Here is a 17,187-nt window from a genome sequence, read left to right as displayed (position 1 = left end):
CCACTCACTTAGCTTGTCTAAATACCCTTGAATCCTCTTTGCATCCTCTTCACAACTCACATTTCCACCAAGTTTTGCATCATCAGCAAACTTAGAAATATTACATTTGGTTCCCACATCCAGATCATTGATATATATTGTGAATAGCAGTTATGCTTGTGGTACCCCATATGGCACAGATTATGTCACCAGGGGACGGCGTGTAAATGAGAAATAGGAGGGAGCCAAGGGTAGATCCTTGGCAAAATCAGTGCGGGAGAAAGAGCAGAAGCCATTTTAAGTGATTCTCTGGCTACAATTAGGTCCATAATAATGAAAGAAAAGGAGTCCCACCCAGCTGGACAACAGTGGAGAGGTGTTGGAGGAGGATGGTGTGGTCAACCATGTCAAAGGCTGTACATATGCCAAAAAGGATGAGGAGTAATAGTTTATCCTTGTTGCAGTCACACGGGATGTTATTTGTGACTTCAGATGTTGATTCAGCCCTGTGGCAAAGGGAGGAACCTGATCCAGAGAAGGATTCAAACATGGAGCTCTAGGAAAGATGGCAATGAATTTGCAAGGTGATGACATATTCAAGAACTTTGGAAAGGAAACAGAGACTAGAGCTGTGGCAAAAGTTTTCAAGGATGGTGGGGTCAAGGGTTTTTTTTTGAGGAGAAGGGATTTAAAAGAGAGAATTAAGGACAATACCCAAAAACAGAGAGAAATTATATAGCATATTTCATGACCATCAGATGTTTCAAAGTGCTTTGCAGCCAATGAACCACTTTTGAAGTGTAGTCACTGTTGTAATGTAGATGGCAGCCAATTTGCACACAGCAAACTTCCACAAACAGCAATGTGATAAAGACCAAATAACCTGTAATATTGATTAAGCGATAAATGTTGGCCAGGACACCAGAGATAATGCTCCTGAAGAATGGTGCCAGGGTGTCTCCTATACCTACGCAGGCAGGAAGATGGAACCATCGTCTAATGTCTCATCCAAAAGAAGGCATCTCCGACAGTGCAGCAGTGCAGCGTTGCAATGTTTACTGTAGTACTTTAATGGAGGGTCTGCCTTGATCTTTATGCTCAAATGAGTGAGATGGTGAATTTGATGAATTGGTTTCTCTCTCTCACTTAAAGCTACTGTGATTTTGGCCAGAATTTTACATCTGGGGCTTCCAACGTACCAGGAAAGGAATTGTAAGGCAAATAATTCAAAACCTGTGCCTTTTATTTTATTCATTAGTTACACATTTATAATTTGGAACATTCCCTGATTTCAAAAAAAACCACTTTTGTGCAGAGTAAACATTGCTTTTAACCACATCCAGCTGACTAAATGAGATCAAGAGATCACAAGAGATGCCAATGCCCTTAAAGTGAAAGGTAATAAAACAAATGCAGAAAGTTCACATTGGAACTGGCCAGATTCCTAGTGGACAAGTAAGTTTCCCTTTTCTCTCAGATCACTAATCACCATCGCGTTCACGAGGAGCTCCTGGTCTTCTTAGCAAGAGCTCAATCTGCATTTGCCATTTGAGCCATTTTTGCTGTTTAAGCTCCAGCAGTGCCTCAGTTCCATGGAGTGGGTGGTGGGGATGGGGTCCCTGCATAAGCACGCTGAATTCAGACAAGTCGGGTGTGTTCCTGCAGGGTGGGAGGAAGGACATTCTTCTAATTACAAAAGGAAGTTCTTTAAAAAAAATCTGTGTAATTATACAAACCGAATATCAAAGAGCATCTGATATTTCATTTGCCATTGTCAATAAATTTGATAGACCTACCAAGGATCAGGTTTTAAATGCACTTTTGTTTACAGTGCTAAATCTGGGGATTTCTCCTCTGATGCACTCTTACAAACATTAACCCTCCTGGTTCAAGCCTAAGAAACAATCAATTGCTTTTATGTGACATTAATTCTTAAGTACATTGTACAAATCTTACTGGAGTTTTTATCAGTGCTTACAGAGAAACCTGGGCCCACAATATCCCCCTTCTAAGGGAGACTCAAAAAATCGGTGTTTAAACGTGTAGCACAGGCCAAGGTAATGAAAGCTATTCATTTTTCACGGTTGTACTAGTGCTAACTGAAATGAGTTTGGGTAATTTCAGTTCTGTTGAAGGGTCATGTGGACTCAAAACATCGACTCTTTTCTTCTCCACCGATGCTGCCAGACCTGCTGAGTTTTTCCAGGTAATTCTGTTTTTGTTTTGGGTAATTTCAATTCTGTTTCTATTAGGTTGGGGCCCCACAATCCGGAACAGCTCAGAATTCAGGACTACTCACCAGTAAATTGTAAATTTCATTCAGACAGGCAACAGGAATGGCCTGTTGTGTCACACAGATGCCGCACTAATGGAATCTGTGGGTAAATTCACCGATACTGTGCGCCCTATGGAGGAGGCGCACAGGAAGAAAACACAGGTCTGAGACAGGGCTACAACACAGGAGCATCGATGCCCTGACTCAAGATTCTACTGAATGGAGTTCCCTCTGAGAGGGGTGTTTTAACTCCAATGGAAATGAAAATGGGAGAGGTGGGCTGCCAATTTGTTATCACCGATCACATAAAGTCATAATTACCCCTAGCATGTGGAATTAAATCTTTTTTTATAGGAGTATAAGAACTATACTCTTTAGAACCTATGACCAAGTTTTTCGTCATTTGCTCTAATGTTGCTTCATGTGGCTCGATGTCAAATTTTGTTTGATAATGCACCTGTGAAGTTTATTATGTTAAAGGCGCCATACAAATGCAAGTGGTTGTTGTTGAGTAAGAAGCTTTTAACTTTGCATCAAACCCTGTGATGACGAGCAAAGAGCACCGAAGCATTGCATCCTTAGTGCTAATGTTCCTCTCGAGGAAAATGGTCCAGAATCACGATCAAATTAAAATAAACGAATGCACACTGTTCTAAGACCTTTCTCCGGGATATATTCTCCAAACAGTGCTGTTTCATAAGATGTGGCCTTCGTTCATGCTATGTTCTTCTGTGCTACCCTTTTACCTCAGGCACCAACTGATTTAAATTAAACGTGTTACAAAAGCATAGGAAGGAATCTTAGCGTGATTGGGTGAAACAGTTGCGTGGGGACAGCACCAGTGAAGGGACCCATCCCTTGTTCATGGCCGAATGCAAAATAATATGTGCTAAGCGTTTTGTCACGAATATAGCACCCTCTTTAATCAGGCTGCCGATTAAAGAAGAATTTAGACCTCATGTTTCAAGAGTTAGCAAAGCCATCAGAACCTTTTTTGAAAAGTAAATTATTAGAAAGAATTATCACTGATATCTCCTCCCAAATTCATTTCTGTTGAACTGGCAAATATTTTACTTTAAACAGAGTGCTGCTGATTTTCTGGAATGTTGTTTTGCTGTGATGCTGAAACCAACATGAACAAAATTTGAGCTTGTACTTTTTTTTTGTTGATTCAGTAAATCAACACTCCAACTTAAATTCAAACTTAAGATTAGTTTATCATACGATTATTAAATAAAGATTACCGATAATGGAACAAGATATCCTTCAAAATGCTTCTAGATTTCGACACAAGTTTTGTTTGATGTTGTAGTTGCAGAATACTGTACAGATCATTATTGGTAAAAGATGGCTCATGCTAAACAAAATCAGTAAAAAGCTTAACTGTGTAAAGAGCCCGTGACTGACTGACATCTTGACACTGATTATTGCTCTTTAGTACCACAGACACTTAACACACTGAAAGGCTGAGTTCACATTCTGGAAGCATTAGACCAAGCATGTCTATCAGAGAAGCCCGAGTCCTTGAAAGGAGTCGGTTACCAGGGGACACAAGAAAGAATCTATTTAAGAAATTTGGGAAGGAATTCAGTTGAAGAAAAGGATTCTTGCAGAAATTTCCTGCAGCTATTGGACTCAGGAGAAGAGAAAAAAAAAACCCTCCAGGCTTCTGACAACACAAAAACAAAAGCATGAGGAGTAATGGGTTATATGGAGACAGTTCTCCTAGACTAGTTAGGTGGAATCTGTGGTAATTGGAAATCCTCCTATTCTAACATCTGCATGGTCCTCTGGCCTTCCCATTGTCTTCCCTTGTTACAGCTATGAAAGATTGTTGCAATAGGTGATATGGGTAAACATTGTTCAAGAGAAATGACTTTACATTCCCTTGTTGCCCACACAGTAGAGTGGACCCTCACCGTGCATGGTAATTACTGCACTGCTAATAAAGACCATCACAACCATTATGGCTGAAGTTTTCACTAGGACAATTTGATTTCTTTTCCCTTTAGGAAATCACACATTTTAAGCTACTTATAGCTGTTTTGCTTTTGAAAATTGTAACCTGCATAATTCAATTAAAAATAGCACTCATACTTGTGCAATCGGGATGTAATAATATTGGCAGCTATTCAGCTTTAGCTTAAGAAGAATCTTGGAAGCCGGTGGTTGCTTTCATACCAAAATATAAGCGTTAAGGTAATGTTCTTCCAACAACTGGCCCCAGGTTTTCTAAGCTTTCTACATGATCAGGGGCTGGCAGGTATGAAACAGAGATAAAATAGACTCCTCTCTTCACTGGGTGTGGATGTATTATGTTAAAATTATGCTATAAGCTTTATCATCAATGCAGGACTGCACTGTTAAACGGAAAGAAATGCCTTTGTACAAGCTTGAATACTTTTTTTTACTATAAAGCAGTTAGCTCTATCACTTCACACTCACCACTACTGGTTAGTTTAGAATCTATTATTATATCTATTGTCTTCTCATTTACATCTACAAGTTAATTTCTACATCCTTAGATCCCCATCCAAATATCATCAAAGAGTGAAAGAAACAACTTGCATTTATATAGCACCTTTATGATCTCAGGACATCCCAAGGCTGTTTACAGCAAATTGATATTTCTGAGGTGTTGCCACTGTTGTAATGTTGGACAATGCCTACAGCAAGGTCCCATAAACAGCAATGCAATACAGACCAGATAATGTGTTTTTTTTTAAGTAATTTTTGTTCAGGGTTAAGTATTGATCAGGACACAGAGAGAAACTCCCACTCCTTCAATGCAGCCGTGGAATGTTTCATGTTCACTAGAGAGTGCAGACAAGGGCCTCGGTATAATGTTTCAGCCAAAAGACAGCAACGTACTCTGCAGCCATGTCTGCCTAGATTATGTGCTCATGTCCCCGGAGTAAGGCTTGAATCCACAATGTACAAAGGTGACAGTGCTACCACTGAGCTAAGGCCGACACATTTTACTGCTATGACATGTGTTATTAACATTTTTCAGCAGTGTAAAAACCAAGTTTAGCCTTTGTCGTTATAGCAACAAAGGATTTCTACTTTATGTCACTATGAAAAGGTGGGGGTGAGAATAATCTTTTATGGCAGCAATGAATTACTTTTAACCAACTTTTTTTCTTCTTTTCTTATTTCTTCCAGTCCTAAGCGTGCTGAGTTGCTGACTTGTGCTAGATCCTATGGTTTTAGCCACTGGTTGCTATTCATAACCAAAATGGCCATTCTTCAGAAGGAAACATAGAAATATAGAAAACATGGAAATAGAAAATTAATGGCACAGCGGGAGCTATTCAGCCCATCCTATCTGTACCAGGCAAAATGAGCCATCCAGCCTAATCCCACTTTCCAGTTCCAGGTCCATTGTCCTGTAGGTTACAACACTTCATGTCTAAGTATGTTTTAACTGCAATGGGGTTTTTTGCATCTACCACTCTTTTCAGGCAGTCAGTTTCAGCCCACTGCCCCCTCCACTACCTTCTGATGGAAAGATTTCTCTTGACTCCCCTCTAATACTTCTGCCAATTACTTTAAATCTATGCCTCCTGGTTATTGACCATTCTGCAAAGGGAAATAGGTTCTTTCTATTTACTCTATCTCAGTCAATCATACTTTTGTATGCCTCAATTAAATCTCCCATCAGCCTGCTCTGTTCCAAAGAAAACAACTCCAGCCTATCCAGTTTTCCCTGATAGCTAAAATCCTCCATTCCTGATCCCATCCTTGTAAATCTCCTCTGCACCCTCTCTAGTGCAATCAGATCCTTCCTATAATGCGGTGACCAGAACTGTATACAATACTCCAGCTATGGCCTTACTATCTGTTCAATACAGTTCTTACATAAGCTTCTTGTTTTATATTCATTGCCGTGGCTAATAAAGGAAATACATCCTGAAATGAAGCTTGGAAAGTGAGTAAAACTGATAGCTGATGTCAGAGAACACTTCTCAACACAAAGGATAGTGGAAATCTGGAACTCTCTCTCTCCAAAAAGCTGTTGAGGCTAGGTCAATTGGAAATTTCAAAACTGAGATTGATAGTTTTTTGTTACGCAGGGGTGTTAAAGGTTACAGAACAAAGGTGGGTCAAGATACAGATCCGCCATTAGGTTAATAGGCTTGAATCTATCTTTTCAGGGTAACATAATATATTATTTTGTATCTATGTACCACCTTCTGTTGAAATGCCTCAAGGCACTTCATGCAATGAATTAAGTTTGAAGTCCAATCAATGTTCCATAGGCAAATGAGACAGCCATTATCCACCAGAAATGGCCCACGAGAATCAATAAGATGGTTTTTGTTTGAGGGAGGAAGGGCATGGATGCTCTCCTTTCAATAGTGGCTTGGGATGTTTACTACTCAAATTACCACAATAGGCGGACAGGGCCTTGATGTGGTTTCTCATCAAGAAGTTGGTTGTCGAGACTGCCAATGTGTGGGCAAATATGCAAAGCGAATCATAACACAAACAGAATATTTAACTTGCGACACATGTTTGTTGGTAGGGTTTCTGTTTGAGGTGTGCAAAAGTGGCAGGAAATTCCAGAATTGGCCATTATTCCTGGAATTGGCACCGGTGGATTCAAATCCCAGTGAACAGTCGATACCTTGAAAAGAATTGGGGATGTGAGACAATTGATGATAAGATAAAATAAATAAATGAGTAAACCAAATGTTATCCAGCAGTCATTTGGAAATGAGTGACCCTACAGACTAATAAATTATATCACGATCTCTCATCACTGTTTGTGTTTTATGTCTGTGGCAGATAAGGTTTTGTCATTTCTCACTCAAGAAAGATGAACAAAAGCAAACAGTTCCCCAGCTAAGTCCTGCCAATAAGAATTATAAAAGGCTAAGCTTGACAGGCTCTAGGGGCTGAGTGGCCTACTTCTTTCTGTTCCTCTTGGCAGGGCATTTGATATGGGGTTGGGCAACAAACTGAGGCCAATGTAATCTCATTCTCTTTGACACACACTCAGACATGTGTACACACATGCATACAAACTCTCATTTACACATACACACAGCTTGCAGCCACGGGGGAGGAGAGGGGTGGAGGTCAAAATAAAGATCAGGAATGGGAACCTTGCCCAGCCTTCTGAGCTGTTGCAGATCATGGCTGAAATCAGCTAACTTGCCATACACTCCAATTTGTGGTCTCTGATCTGCAAATGAAGAAACGTTTAATAAAGAAATGTAGAGGCCACAAACGGCAGCAAAGCTGGATTGATTTTGGAGCCAGCAGAGTCAGCACAAGGTGACACGAGGCTGAATTTTCCCACGGGCCTCAAGAACCCAACGTTGGGACCATGTGCAGATCCCAAGACCACACTTGTCATCAAGGAGCCCGCCATTGCAACTTCACATGAGGCGGGTTCCTAATTGGACCACCTCCACATGCACTATCCAGTTAAGGAAGGTGAATGGGTTCCCAAGTCGGAGGCCCTGTCACACTGGTCAATCTGCAGCCCCACTGGTAAAGGTGGGCACTGCTGAGACAGAAAGGCGAGCACAAGGGTGCCTCAAAACGGAGACACTCTCGGAAGCCTGCTGAAAATTTTAATTTAAAGAAGGTCCACAGTTGCTAGGGCCGTCAGTGTAGAGGGAAAACCCTCCATAGGAATGCTTTTTACCCTCGCTGTTGTAGCCTTTTTTATACTTGTGCCTGTGAGAGGATGCAGTTATGGCCATTCTTACTTCTTTCATTTTCTCTCCAATTTTTGACAAACTTTCTGAAAAGCCTGTCTTTACAGCCAAACTTTTGACCATCTCCCCCCCTAATCTCCCTGACATGTTTTTTTGCTCGTCCTGAAGAAAGGTGAGGCCTGAGGTGTTAGCTTGTCCCTTCCCTTCACAAGGACTGTGCAGATTTGTTGATGTCTTCGAGCAATACCTGCTTTCGTTTTAAGATTTCCAGCATCTGCATTGTTTTTATGGGTTAGCAATTTTTTTTATAATCTTCTCTGTCCCACCCTTGATTTGGGATGAAATTCAAACTATTGTTCGACAATGCTGTTTAGCAATTCTTAATTGACAGCACTTATCAGCACTTTGACAGAAGGCAATGGTAGTTGTCTTTATCAGGATAAGAATTCTGGTGATCGTAGCTATATTTAGTTTAGTGTCATTTGAAGGAGTAAGGATTTCCCCCGCAAGATTTTTTTTTTCACAGAATGCAACCTAGAGCAATGAGCATAGTTCTTGGTTGAAGTGAAGAGTAACAGGGAAAAACAAGTTTCACACCAAAATGTAAGAAGTCTAAATAGGTTTTAACTAATTCTTGATCAAAGACCAAAATAACGCTCAAGTTTATTCACCTTTGAAAGAACATTAGCAAAAAGCCTGCTTTTCTTTTTGGCGGATCAGCCAAATAGGGATTGAAATTATGCAATCAATGCGCTTTTGGTAAACATGTCAACGTAGACCGACAATGCACTCCTTATATTTGATTTTCTAGTGGAAAGTTCTGAGAATATATTTGTGTATAGGCATTCAATTTTCAAATAAAATGTCATTTGAAATATTACTTCATCTTAATTAAATGTTGCTTACTTCAAATTACCTGCTCCTTTAAATTGAAATTGTGCAAAAAAGATCCCTCCAATGTTGTTTTATTCGAAGTAACTAATGAATGCAATTGAATAATTTGAGCTTTATTTGAGCAAAAATACCATTGGATTAGCAGGAGACAAGAGTACCTGAAGAAGGGCAACTAGGTGATAGCTATGTATATATTACATTTTCATAATGCTTTACCCTTTTATTAAAATGAATTATCGTTAGATGCTTCTCAATGAGTTGTCTGCTAGTTGAGTCATTGAACGAAGGTGGCAATGTTAGGATTTAGCTGGGGAACTGTTTGCGTTTGCTCCTTTTCTGCTGAGTGAAAATTGACAAAACCTTACGGACATAAAACACAAACAGTGATGAGAGATCGTGATATAATTTTATTAGTCTGTAGGGACACTCATTTCCAAATGACTGCTGGATAACATTTGGTTTACTCGTTTATTTATTTTATTTTATTGTCAATTGTCTCACATCCCCAGTTCTTCTCAAGATATTGACTGTTCACTGGGATTTGGATCCACCGGTGCCAATTCCAGGGCTAATGGCCAATTCCAGAATTTCCTGCCATTTGTGAACCCCTACACAGAAACCCTATCAACAGACATCCGTCATAAGGAAAACCTCCTGTTTGTGTAATGATTTGCTTTGCATATTTGCCTACACATTGGCAGCCCCAACCACCAACTTCTAGATGAGAAACCACACCTAGGCCCTGTCTGCCTGTTATGGTAATTTGAGTGGTAAACATCCCACGCCACTATTGAAAGAAGAGCATCCGTGCCCTTCCTCCCTCACACAAAACCCATTAGATTAACTGATCAATCATCTCATTGATTCTCATGGGCCATTTCTGGTGGACAATGGTTGATGCATTTGTCTATGCAACATTGATTGGACTTCAAAATTAATTCATTGTGTGAAGTGCTTTGAGGCATTTCAACAGAAGGTGCTATATAAGTACAAAAGTTAATATTATCCATTTTTTGCTGACAAATCCAGAAGGTCAGTTTACCCTCTGCTTTTCAAAATCCGCCCACATTTTAAAAAAAAATCATTCACAGGATATGAGCATTGACAGCAAGGCTGGTATTTATTATCTATCCCTAAATGCCCTTAACTGAGTTATTCAGAAGGCAGTGAAGAGTCAACCACAATACTGTGGACATATAGGCCAAACCTGGTAAGGCCAGCATGTTTCCGTACTAAAGGACATTAGTGAACCAGATGGGTTTTTCCAACAATCTAATGGTTACATGGTCACCATTACTGGTACTATCTATTTATTCTAGATTTATTTAGTTGCATTTGTATTCCTCAGCTTCTATGGTGGGAATTTAACTCATGCCTCAGGATCATTAGACTAGGCCTCTGGATTACTAGTCCAATAACATAACCATGTGCTACCATTACATATTTTCTGATCCAAATAATGAACAAACCATTCTCAACCAATATTGCTTAACTCAATGTAAAAGCAGCAAAAATTAGCCAACACCCAATGCTCTGAACTTGGTGTAAATTGAGTTATTATCCATTTTATCCAAAAACATATTTGTCTACTATGCGTAGGCACTGTCCAATGCAAGACTAAAGTCAAACAGCTCATAATATCACAAGCTTGATTCTGGGCTTTGTTACCTGGGCCTGAATTTTTCATTTGTCGGGCGCGCGCGATTGGCGGGCCTGGGAGCGGACAGGCAACGGGCCTGGGAGCGGACAGGGAACGGGCCTTGGAGCGGACAGGGAACGGGCCTGGGAGCGGACAGGGAACGGGCCTGGGAGCGGACAGGGAACAGGCCTGGGAGCGGACAGGGAACGGGTCCTTGACTGCAATCGGCCCCCGACCGCGATTTGACACTGAATGGCCAAATAACAGCCAGTCAGGTTGAAACATGTGCTGAGAAAGGAGATTTCATCCCACCCTGGACCGAGGTTTGAGCAAAAATGTGAAGGCCGCCTGGACGATTGGCCCGTTCGCCAACCGTAAAAGTGGACGGGCCACGAAAAATCGTTTTCAATTGCCTCCTTAATGGGCTTAATTGCCCACTTAATTGTCGGCGGGCACGCTTCCGACTGCTGCGCGTGCCTGCTGAGCGAGATATCGTGTGAGTGCGCAATGATGTTGGGACGCTCACCCAGTCTTTTAGCTTTTCGTGGACATCTTCCTTGCAGTAGGCGTGGGCTGGAAGCACTGAGGTGTGTGCGTGTGGCTAGACTTTAAATATACCGCCCGGTGTGATGAAGCAGCGAGGTGATGGGCGAATGACAGCCTGCTCGCCATGGAAATGGCATGTTTCCTGAGAATGCATAAGTAATGCGGCGGGGTTGGAATGATACGGCGTGAAAAGCCGCCATTGCGGCCGGCGGGTAAAACATCATTTTACTTGCCCGTTGCAGCATTTAGTGCAAACCTGGGACAATTCCACCCAAGGAATGGCCGCTTGGGTTAGATACTTGAAAAGCTGCCAAAACATATAGAACACCCCAATCTAAGTCCACAGCTTCAAGGTAGGATGCGATAAAGAAAAAACATCCTAAATTGCAGAGACACGGTGGCATCGTGCATTAGAACACAAGGCTTTCAAAGATGGGATGTAGGCTCATGTCCCTGAATCTTTTTCCTGCTGAATTTCCAAGCTTTTTTTTTGTGCGTAGATAAGCTTTTTAGCAATTACAGGGATTGCTCTCACATTTCAGAAACTAAATTTCAGTCTCGGAATATGTTTATATTCCGGAGGTGTGCCGATTGTTAATTAAAGGAAAAAAAACAAGGGCCTTTGCTGGAAAATGGGTTTTATCTCACACATGACTGGCATGTTTCACACATGAGGGTTAATTATTATAATTTAACATCCAACATATATTATAAATTAGAATTATTGCACCCCATTTTGAAATCAATACTTAACCAAGGTAATAAAATAGAAAAGTGTGAAATGTGAAGATATGAAATGTAGCTTGTAACTAGAGCATGTGGAATTTATAGGAATTGAAAAATCACCGATAGAATCACTCATGTTAACTCAGGTGAAACCCTGTTTTATAAAGGCAGGAGTATAACGTAAGGATACTTATGTTAAGTATAACGTTGCTTACAAGAAACTCAACCCGTCCTTAAATGTTGCTCAAACAAAACTCACATAACAACTCATACCTAGGCCGGGATTTTACAGTCTCGCCAAGGCGTGCCTCTCCCCAGTGGATGCAATGAGCCATTTAAATCTCTATTCAGTTTGGTGGGACTGTAATATCCCACCGGGTGGGAGGGACTGTAAAACTCTGGCCCTGATCATCCAAAGATTCCATCTCCCATATATCTTGAAGGAGGCACTCTAGGATATGTTGAGCACTTCCTATAAGTCAGCACCCCCCTGAAAAGGCTCCCATTGATGAGGAGATCCAACACTGGATCAGCTGCATCAGTTCAGTTTTCTATATGCTACGGCAGTGATTGTTTGACAACAGAAGACCTCCTTAATTCAACAAAAGCCTTTGTACAGAAAAGTTGTCATCAACACACTCCTGAACTGCAGCAAGATCTGGACTGTGTATCAGGGATATTGTGTATTCGGGATACAATTAGTAGTCAATGGAAAATTATGGGTTGATAAGGAAGAGCCAGCATGGATTTATAAAGGGGAAATCATGTTTAACTAACTTGCTGGAATTTTTTGAAGAGGCAACAGAAAAGGTTGATGAGGGTAATGCTGTTGATGTGGTGTACATGGCCTTTGAAATGGCATTTGACACAGTGCCACGCAACCGACTTGTGAGAAAAGTTATTGCTCATGGAATAAAAGGGACAGTAGCAGCGTGGATACAAAATTGGCTGAAAAATAGGAAGCAGAGAGTGATGGTCAATGGATGTTTTTCTGGCTGGAGGAAGGTTTGTAGTGGAGTTCCCCAGGGGTCGGTATTGGGACCCTTGCTTTTCTTGATATATATTAACGATCTAGATCTTGGTGTGCAGCAGACAATTTCAAAATTTGTGGATGAAACGAAGCTTGGGAGTGCTGTGAACAGCGAGAAAGATGGTGCAGAGCTTCAAGAGGACATATACAAGTTGGTGGAGTGGGCAGATAGGTGGCTGATGAAATTCAATATGGAGAAGTGTGAGCTGATGCATTTTGGTAGGAAGAACATGGACAGACAATATAAAATAAGGGGTGGAATTTTGAAGGGGATGCAGGAGCAGGAAGACCTGGATGTATATGTACATAGATCCTTGAAGGTGGTAGGACAGGTGGAGAGAGCAGTTAATAAAGCATGTAGTATCCTGGGCTTTATTAATAGGGGCATACATTACAAGAGCAGGGAGGTTATGCTGAATTTATATAAGACACACGTTAGCCCTCAGCTAGAATGTTGTGCCACACACTGGAGAGATTGCAGAAGAGGTTTACAAGAATGGTCCCAGGGATGAGAAAATTCAGCTATGAGGTTGAATTAGAGAAGTTGGGATTGTTCTCCTTGGAGAGGAGAAGGCTAAGAGGAGACTTGATAGAAGCTTTCAAAATCATGAGGGAGGCTCAACAGAGTAGATAGGGAGAGATTGTTCCCACTCGTAAAAGGATCAAGAACGAGATGGCACAGATTTAAAGTGATTTGCAAAAGGAGCAAATATGACGCGAGAAAAAACTTTTTCACACAATGAGTGGTTTGGGTCTGGAACGCACTGCCGGGAAGTGTGATGGAGGCAGGTTCAATCGAGGCATTCAATAGGGCATTAGAATAGAAATAAGGAGCAGGGGTACAGGGAAAAGGCAGGGCAATGGCACTAGGTCATAATGCTCATTTGGTGAGCCGGTGCAGACACAATGGGCCAAATGGCCTCCTCCTGTACTGTTAAGGTTCTGTGATTCAATGATGCATTAGGGTGCTAGAGAAATTCTATCAGAATGTCTCTACCGCGCCTTTGTGGATTCAATGAAAGGCTTGCCGAACAAACTTTGTCCTTCGTGAAGCCAGGTTCACAAACTTTCGACAAAATTCCCGCAAAATCAACTTCAATGGACTGGCCAGCATGTCCGCCTGCCAAAAATCGCCTCCCATGCCAGATCCTTTCCTTTTAACTCTTAAATGGCCAACGCTCCCTGGGAGGGTGGAGAAAATTCTTCAAAGACATTCTGACGTTCTCCTTGAAGCACAGAAGCATTGACATTAATGATTGGGAGGAGCTTGCTACCAATTGCTCAGAATGACGACAACTTGTCCATCGAGCTGCATCGAGCTTCTCCTCGAACCGAGGGACAGCCAACAATGACAATTTGCTATTCAGCTAATGCTGCGCTTTATCTGCCCTGTACCTTTAAGGCTGCAAATTATAATTACTGTAAATAGATTCATGCTGAGGTTAATTAGAGGTAATTGTTTTCCTTCTTTTTTAAACCCTTTTTTACAACTGCTCTTTGGTGATAATTTGTTGCCACGTTCTGAATGTGATATTTGTATCGATCAGGTGCACATGTGGGTAGAATTTTCCCCCCGTTGGGGGGGACGTTTAAGAGCAGGTGCGCCGGCGTTTTACGTGGGTGGGCCAATTAAGGCCCGCCCAGCATGACGTCTGCACGGAAGCGCTGTGCACTCCCTGTGTGGGCGGGTGGGGGGGGTGGATTCCCTAACCCAAGAGTGCGCTCTGTCGCGCGTGCGCATGAAAGAGCACGCTCATCTCCCCGAGGCTAAGTGCTGCCTCAGGGAGATCGGCTGTACAATAAAAAATTTGAAAAATAGAAAAAAAAATTCCCTGACATGTCCCCTGATGTGACACTGTCACATGAGTTGGGACATGTCCATAACTTTGAAATGCACTTTAATTACGTTTTTTAAAACCTACATGAAGCCTAATCCCGCCCGTGGATGAAGTTTGCTGCTTTTTCTAATGCCTGCCAGAACTCCTGGCCTGTCCGCCAGCCTTAAGCTTCAACGGGCAGGTCCATTAATTAGTTTAATGACGCTGTCAATGGCCTCGATTGGCCATTGACAGGTCAGCGGGTGCACAGCTGATTCTGCTGAGCCCCCGCCTACTGGAAAATTTAAATGGGGCGTGGTGACTTGGGGGTTCCGCCCGATGTCACCGCATGTCATTTTACGCGTCGGCGACCGGGAAATCCTGGCCTATGTGTTAGATGTGTTAGATGGAAACTTTCTTGCGTGTATATGCATATATACATATATATTATATATATATATATATACACATACACATGCACATTTGTACACATAAACACATATATACGTGTACATTTATACATATACACAAACTTATAGATAGGTATAATGGAAGTTTACAGTTCTGAGCGGTAACTTGCTCAAGGAACACTCAATGGCCAGCACAAATCAACAACACATATCAGTATTCAATGCTGTTTCAGCATTTTTTCACTCACTTCCTCTCTCCCCAGTTCTCTAATTCTGCACAAGAAATAGCCAAGATTTTAGGATTATGGATCATTTTGTACAAAGCACAAGTGATGGGAAATTTCCTAGTTGCCTGGATGGTGCAGTGGATTTGATGAGGACCACAGGTAATGGTAATGTGGGCTGTAGGTGAATCTGGCACTTGAAAATGGGCAGCACTGGCAAGGCCTACATTCATTGCCCATCCCTAGCAGTCCTCGACAAGTTGCTGATCAGCCTTCTTCATAACTCCTGCAGTCTGCATAATGAATGTGCTCCTACAATGTTATAAGGTAGCAACTTCCAGGATTTTGACCCAGCAATAACGTTCAGATCAGGATAGTTACTGCATTATTGGAGAGACCAAACGCAGACTGGGTGACCACTTTGCGGAACACCTTCGGTCTGTCCGCAAGCATAACCCAGACCTCCCTGTCGCATGCCATTTCAATACTCCACCCTGCTCTCATGCCCACATGTCCATCCTTGGCCTGCTGCAATGTTCCAGTGAAGCCCAACACAACCTGGAGGAACAGCACCTCATCTTCCGACTAGGCACTTTACAGCCTTCCGGACTTAATATTGAGTTCAACAATTTCAGGTCATGAACTCTCTCCTCCATCCCCACCCCTTTTCCGATCCCCTTTTTCCAATAATTAATAATTTTTTAACAAATATATTTTTCTTTTCCCTCCTATTTTTAAATTTATTTCGATCTAATGTTTCATCTCCACCTTTTAGCTCATTTCAATCCCTTCCCCCCACCCCACTCCTACTAGGGCCATCTGCCACTTTCTCATCCTGCTTTCTACCCTTAATGTCCCCATTAGCACATTCTTTAGATAATATCACCACCGTCAACACCCCTTTGTCCTTTTGTCTATGACATCTTTGGCAGTCTCTTCTTGGCCTCCACCTATCACTGGCCCCCTATCGAGCTCAACCTCGAATCCCCCTCTACCAGCTTATATTTAATCTCATATGTCTTAGTTCTGATGAAGGGTCATACGGACTCGAAATGTCAACTGTGTCCCTCTCCGCAGATGCTGTCAGACCTGCTGAGTTTTTCCAGGTATTTTTGTTTTTGTTCTAGTCACTGCACCTGTTGTCCATTCACTTCTAGGTAGTGGAAGTCACTGCTGTAATATGCCTTTAAGGGATAGCAACATACCATCACTTTAAGGGAAGTGTGTCATGTGATCCAGTCTCAGTTCTACTTCAGGCTGGAACTGCACAATGTGCATACAGCCCTTCTGCTGATACCCTCAAGCTTTCTGTCCATGCATCTATGTTCACATGTGCCTGTTCTTAATAAATGAACCCTCAACACGTTTGCAAAATCCCTTATAAGTGATTGATGCTTTTATATCATGATAACACACATGACAGTCACGAGTTTGGAAAGTGCTGCCAAGGAAGTAGCGGTGAGTTGCTGTAGTGCATCCTGCAAATGGTACACACTGCAGTCACTGTGTGCAGATGGTGGAGGGAGTGAATGGTTAAGGTGGTGGATGGAGTGCTAATCAAGCGGATTGTTTTGGATGGCGTCGAGCTTCTTGAGTATTGTTGTGCCTGCTCCATCCAAGCAACCGGAAAATGTTCCATCACTTGTGCTTCGTAGAAAATGGAGAATAAAAGCAAACTACTGCTAATACTGGAAATCTGAAAGAAAAACAGAAAATGCTGGAAAATCTCAGCGGGTCTGGCAGCATCTGTGGGGGGAGAAACAGAGTTAACATTTCGAGTCCATAGGACTCTTCTTCAAATATGAAGAGAGGTAGAAATGTGATGGATTTTATACTGCTTAAGAGGGGCCAGGAGGGTGGTGGAGCAAGTGGCGCAAATTGGAAGGTCAGGGATAGGTGGGAGCTCAGGAGAACGTTTGGTGAGTTAGGAGGTGAGCCACTTGTTGCAGAATATCCAACCTACGAACTGGTCAAG

The sequence above is a fragment of the Cetorhinus maximus genome, chromosome 19, assembly GCF_964194155.1.
Source record: "Cetorhinus maximus chromosome 19, sCetMax3.hap1.1, whole genome shotgun sequence".
In the NCBI taxonomy this organism is placed as follows: domain Eukaryota; kingdom Metazoa; phylum Chordata; class Chondrichthyes; order Lamniformes; family Cetorhinidae; genus Cetorhinus; species Cetorhinus maximus.
The sequence above is the reverse complement of the archived record's forward strand: the minus strand, read 5'-3'. Positions refer to the sequence as shown.